Raw genomic sequence first — 6,065 nt, 5'->3', positions numbered from 1 at the left:
CCCCCCCCTCCTCTTTCCATCTCCCACAAACCACCGACCAAAAACCCCAACCTCACCCCACCCGCCAACCAAATCCCTACCTCCAACCTAAACCCGCCTACCAACCAACATCCTCCGCATCAAACCACCGGCCTCCCCATCACACCCGAGCCTTGATCCCCATCACTAGCCGCTGGCCTACCCATCCCCAACCTCTTGATTCTCCCTTTATTGCTTTCCTAATTTAGTCTTTATCTCATTTGGAAAGTATCCTAAGTCAAATTCAAATGAATTTCAAATTTAAAATCTTTCCTAAATAGTCTACATCTATTTTAGGAAGTCCCTCAATCGCCATAAATCTGAAATTAATTCAGATTTGATTCCCCAATCAACAATTAATGTAAAGATCCTCATACATTGAATGTGGACATTCTTCTCTCCCCTTCTCTAGGCCTGCCCCCCCCCCCCCCCCCCCCCCTCTCCTCCCTACCCTTTTGTCTCTCAAATTAAATCCCCCTCTTAATTAAAACCTTTCATTAAACCCCACTTAAGGCGTCGGCCCCTCCCCCTCTCTCTCTCTTTTACATTGCTACCCTTTCCCCCTTTGTTTAATTAGTTCAAAAGTTCAAATTTTCCCTCTCAACTCCACCTCAAATCGGAAATGAAATTTCAGGTTTTAAAATTACCTTCCCATCATAATCCAAACCCAAAACCTAAAATTAATTTGGCCCTCTCCTAGCTTTGGCCAACCACCCCACACCCTCCATTCTCCCTCACCTCTCTTCTTCCATCCTTGATACATCGTCTAACGAAGAAGACGCAAAACTTACCACTACCACTTAGCCTACTTCCCCAATGAATGGACGATCCCGAGCACAATCATGGATTCGTGTATGATCTTCAAGGATGAGTAGTTATCCTCCGGTCTTCCTTCTTCAACCTCAACTTGGAGATCGACGACACCGCCGACGACTACGCCGACCGAATCCTTTTCACCTTGACGTCTGCCATCGATGAACACCAAATCTCCGGACAGTAGCGAGTTATCGGACATCCACCAACTTCTTCCCCTCCGACTAACTTTTTGTTGGGCAATACTGCAGGCATTTTCTATCTTTTGGTGACATCTTTAAGTTTGATAAAATTATTCTTCCGTTAAACCACCTCAAGAGTGAAAGTGAGGAGAACTCAAGGTGAAATTTGTATTTTGTTAAACGGTGGATTTCTGTTGTTTGTCTTTAGCTTTACTATTATTCTTATTCTTAATTGTCCTATTAATCTTTCTTGTAACCACATGACAAAGCACAACTACAACTAAAAAATTCTAGAATCTATTCGGGTGAAGATTAATTTTAAAATTAGAAAGTTCAAAATTTTTTTATTAAACTCCTGCAATTCCTATTATGTTTCAGATCACCATATCAACAGTATAATTAATGACCCATCCTTAATCTAATCCCAACCCTTCTCCAACCAATCCCCATCTCCCCTTCCCAAAATAAATTTTCCTTGCTTAACCCAGCACAGATAGCTAGGGTCTGCCGACCGCCTGCCCTTATCATCACCGCAAAAGCTTCATGAGCACTCTTCTTGCCGGTCATTTCTCCTGATGCATCTTGTCCAATGCCCCAGCAAAAGTTATTCCGGCGAGTCTATTGCCTTTGAACAATCTAGATCTGAGTAATTGAAGCATTGTTCAATGTTTTTTTGGCTCTCTGCAGTAATTAAAAGAAAGATGATGGGATTAAAAGAAAAAAAAATTATTTTAAAAATATTCAAAACACCTGAAACTTATTTTTAGGTATTTTAAAGATATATTGTTATTTTTAAAATAAAATTATAAAAGTAGACAGATATATTTTGTTCATTTTTAATCAACGTTTAAAATTTATAAAAAAATGATCTCCAAGAAAGCCTAATATTAACCTGAAAACTTCAAAATCTTTACATTTTGGTAGGGACAAATATATTTGCAAATTTTTAACTGTTTATTAAAAAAATGATTTAAAAAAGCCTAATCTTAACCTGAAAACCACAAAATATTTTGATGTTGTGGGGTCAAACACATTTCCTGAAGCAAAGCTTGTAAACAGATCATGTATTAACATCACCCATGGATGAACCAGCTGTAAAATTATTGAACTAAAAAGAAAGAAATCATTAGGACAAGAATTAAGAGATTAGAAAATAACAAAATTATAGCTATACAACATTGCAGCTACAACTTGGCATATAACTTTCATAAAATGAATGAAACAATTAACTTTTAAATAAGTTAAATTGAGGGATAAACTCAGATATTATAGAAGATAAGGCCATATTTAATTACTATCAAGTTAGTATTATGATACGCCAGGGGGGACCTAATTTGTGGGGCCCAAAAGAGTTAATATTCACTATGTAAGGAGGAGAAATTATGGGAGAAATAATTAGGAAATTTCATTTAGGGAAAGATGGCTGATTTGAATTAGATTTGGGAGGGAATTAAGAAAATTTTATTAAGGGAAAGAGGTTGAGTTGGGGGCTGATTTAGAGGAATTAATTATGAGATGTTTCCTAATTGAAAATGGCATATTTTGATGCTGATTTCAAGGGGGTTAATTAGAAAATCTTTTTGAATTGAAGAGGGCTGATTTGGGGGATAATTTAGAGCGGATTAATTAGGAATTGTTTCTTAGTTGAAAAAGGCAGATTTGGGAGGAAAATAACTAAGGAAATATGGCAGATTTGGGACTGATTTGGGAGGGTATTAGGAGAAGGCTGTTTTGGTAATTTATTTTTTATTCTTTGCTTTAAATAGTTGATTTACCCTAGGTTTAGGATACATTATGTGCTTGCTGAATTTTGTTTGTTCTTATATTGTGACGGCTCTAGCTGCCAGTTAGAGATTTGGAAGAGCCGTATCTTCCAATCCAATTGGAGATCCAGATGCATCTTGCTATTTTATTTCATATCTCCTGCAATAAAAAAATATTTGTGGTGTGTTCTTCTTCACAATTTATCTTGTGGTTCACTGATTTGGTTGAAAGTTCCTCTACTTCGTGTTAAATTAGTATCAGAGCAAGGATTTGGACAGATGACGTCAAAGAGGTTAGATGCGTTGGAAGGCAAAATGGAGCAATTCAAATCCTGCATTAAGGAGAAATTTTTAACCAGGGAAGAAAGGTTTCATCCACAGAAGGAAGGCTTTCATCCGTGGAAAACCAATTAGGAGGGATGGAGGAGATAATGAGAAAACTCTTGGAGATGTAATCAAAAGCATCACCGGTGGTTCTGATGGCTAACTCTAAGACAAAAATTGACCAGGATTCTCTTAGCCGAATCGAAGGGAAAGGAGATCGAACTGGAGTAGTTCAACGAGGAGAGTTTCTTTCATCAAAAGCCACCTCCTAGGGCTCCGATATAATGTGGATCAGGGTTTCCGAATGAGGGGATAACAAGGAGGATATTTTTTTGGTGGTGGTAGGGTGGCCGACCACTATGGGAGGCACTTCGAGTAAGGAAAGTGGGTCGTCAGAGAAGCAGAGGGTCAAGAGCCATCTCCTAGGGCTCCAATAAGGGACATAATAGGCTTTCGGATAGGGAGACAATAAGAAGGGTCTTTCATGATGAAGGTGGAGGGGTGGCCGACCGTAATGGGAGGTCTTTTGGTTCAGATGAGTGGACGACCAAAGGAGGGAGACAGGCCAAACAATGGGGATTGAGTCCTATAAGGTGGAGGGAAGAAATGTGGGATTCCCACTGTTGATATATGGGGGAAACATGGAGGGATTAGGCAGTAGCGATTCTAGGGTGAGAAAGCTGAAGATACAAATGAGTGATGACAAGAGAAGGAGCAACTCAGAACTTTCAATAAACAAATTGAAGAGGATATAAATATAATCAACACAATGAATGATATTATTGAGCTACCAATTCGTTCTTAGCATCCTGGGTTCATTATTCAGGAAGTACTTATCAAGTGGAAGAATTTAGTAGAGTAAGAAGCCACATGTAAGCGATATGAAATGATCAGGAGACTGTTCCCATCTTCCAACATGAGGACAAGTTGCTTTGTTGGAGGGAAAAGCATTGATATGCTAGGGGACCCATCTTGTGGGGGCCAGGGGAGTTAATATTTACTATGTAAGGAGGAGAAATCATGGGAGAAATAATTAGGAAAGTTCATTTAGGGAAAAATGGCCAATTTAAATTAGATTTGAGAGAGAATTAGGAAGGTTTTATTTTAAGGGAAGAGGCTGATTTGGGGGCTCATATAAATGGAATAAATTAAGAGATGTTTCCTAACTAAAGATGGCATATTTGGGAGCTTATTTGGAGGGGGTTATTTAGAAAATATTTTCTAATTAATAAGGGCTGATTTGGGGGATGATTTGGAGGGGATTAATCATGAATGTTTCATAATTGAAGAAGATAGATTTGAGGGCTGATTTTGAGTGATGATTTGGGAGGAAAATAATTAAGGAAATATGGTAGATTTGGGGCTGATTTGGGAGGGAATTAGGGGAGGGATGTTTTGGTATTTTAATGCTTATTGTTTTCTTTAAATAGAAGATTTACCCTAGGGTTAGGATATGTTATGTGTTTGCAGAACTTAGTTTGTTCTTAGGTTGTGAGGGCTCTAGCTGTCGATTAGAGATTTGGGAGCGTCAAATCTTTCTCTCCAATTGAAGGTCCAACTGCATCTTTTCATTTCATTCATATATCTTCCAATAAAAAAAGATTTGTGCTGTGTTTTTCTTCCTAATTTATCTTGTGGTTCGTTGATTTGGTTGAAAGCACCCCTACATTGAATCAAATTAGTATCAGAGCGAGGTTTTGGAGAGATGACTTCAAAGAGAGCAGATACGTTAAAAGGCAAAATGGAGCAATTCAAATCCCGCATAAAGGAAAAATTTTCAACCATGGAAGGAAGGTTTTCATCCATGGAAGGAAGGCTTTCATCCATAAAAAATCGATCAGGAGGGATGGAGAAGATGATGAGGAAACATTTGGAGATTCAATCAAAAACTTCATTGATGGTTCTGATGGCTAACTCTAACCAAGATTTGATCAGGATTCTCTTGGCCAGAATTGAAGGGAAAGGAGATCTAATAGGAGTTCAACAAGGAGAGTTTCTTTCATCAAGAGCCACCTTCGAGGGCTTTTATAAGGGGTGGATCAAGATTTATGGATGAGGGGAAAGCAAGGTAGTTATTTTTGGAGGAGGTAGTAAGGTTGCCGACTACTATAGGAGGCATTTCGGGCAAGGAGAGTGGATAGTCGGAAAAGCTATTAGCAAAATAATGATTATAGCGTGAGAAAGCTAAAGATGTGAATGATTGATAACAAGGAAAATGAGCAAACCAAAAAATTTGAACAAACAAATTGAAGAGGATAAAAAATAATCATCTCAAGGAATGATCTTATTGATCTATTAATTCATTCTCAGCATCCTGGGTTCATTGGTCAGAAGGTACTTCTCAGGTGGAAAGATTTGATAGAGTATGAAGCCACATGGGAGCGATATGAGATGATCAGGAGATCGTTCCCATCTTCCACCTTGAGAACAAAGTGTTTTTTTGGGTGGAAAGTATTGAAGGATTGATATGCTAGGGGCCCACCTTGTGAGGCCGTAGGGAGTTTATATTCACTATGTAAGGAGGAGAAATCATGGGAGAAATAATTAAGAAAGCTTATTTAGGAATAGATGGCTAATTTGAATTAGATTTGGGAGGGAATTAGGAATGTATTATTAATAAAAGGAGGTTGATTTGGGGGCAGATTTAGAAAGAATTAATTAGGAGATGATTCCTAAATAAGAATAATAATAATAATAATAATATAATTAGGAGATGTTTCCTAATTGAAGAGGGCATATTTGGGGGTTGATTTGAGGGCTCATTTAGACGGGGTTAATTAAAAAATATTTCTAATTGAAGAGGGCTGATTAGGAGGGGATTAATTAGGAATTGTTTCCTAATTGAAGAAGACAAATTTGAGGGCTGATTTGGGAGAAAAATATTTAAGGAAACATGGCATATTTGGGGCTAATTTGGGAAGGAATTAAGGGAGGGCTATTTTGGTATTTTACTGTTTATTATTTG

The 6,065-nt window shown here is 38.0% G+C and overlaps 1 protein-coding gene across 1 annotated transcript in view; it reads right to left on the bottom strand.

Moving 5' to 3' along the window:
- The window catches only part of LOC110102866 (calumenin-B), a 38,000-nt gene that overhangs the window by 25,217 nt on the left and 6,718 nt on the right, over positions 1-6,065 (bottom strand). The gene's annotated exons all lie outside the window — the stretch shown is intronic.

This window comes from Dendrobium catenatum, unplaced genomic scaffold (genome assembly GCF_001605985.2).
Source record: "Dendrobium catenatum unplaced genomic scaffold, ASM160598v2 fragScaff_scaffold_304, whole genome shotgun sequence".
Classification (NCBI taxonomy): domain Eukaryota; kingdom Viridiplantae; phylum Streptophyta; class Magnoliopsida; order Asparagales; family Orchidaceae; genus Dendrobium; species Dendrobium catenatum.
The sequence above is the reverse complement of the archived record's forward strand: the minus strand, read 5'-3'. Positions and strand labels throughout refer to the sequence as shown.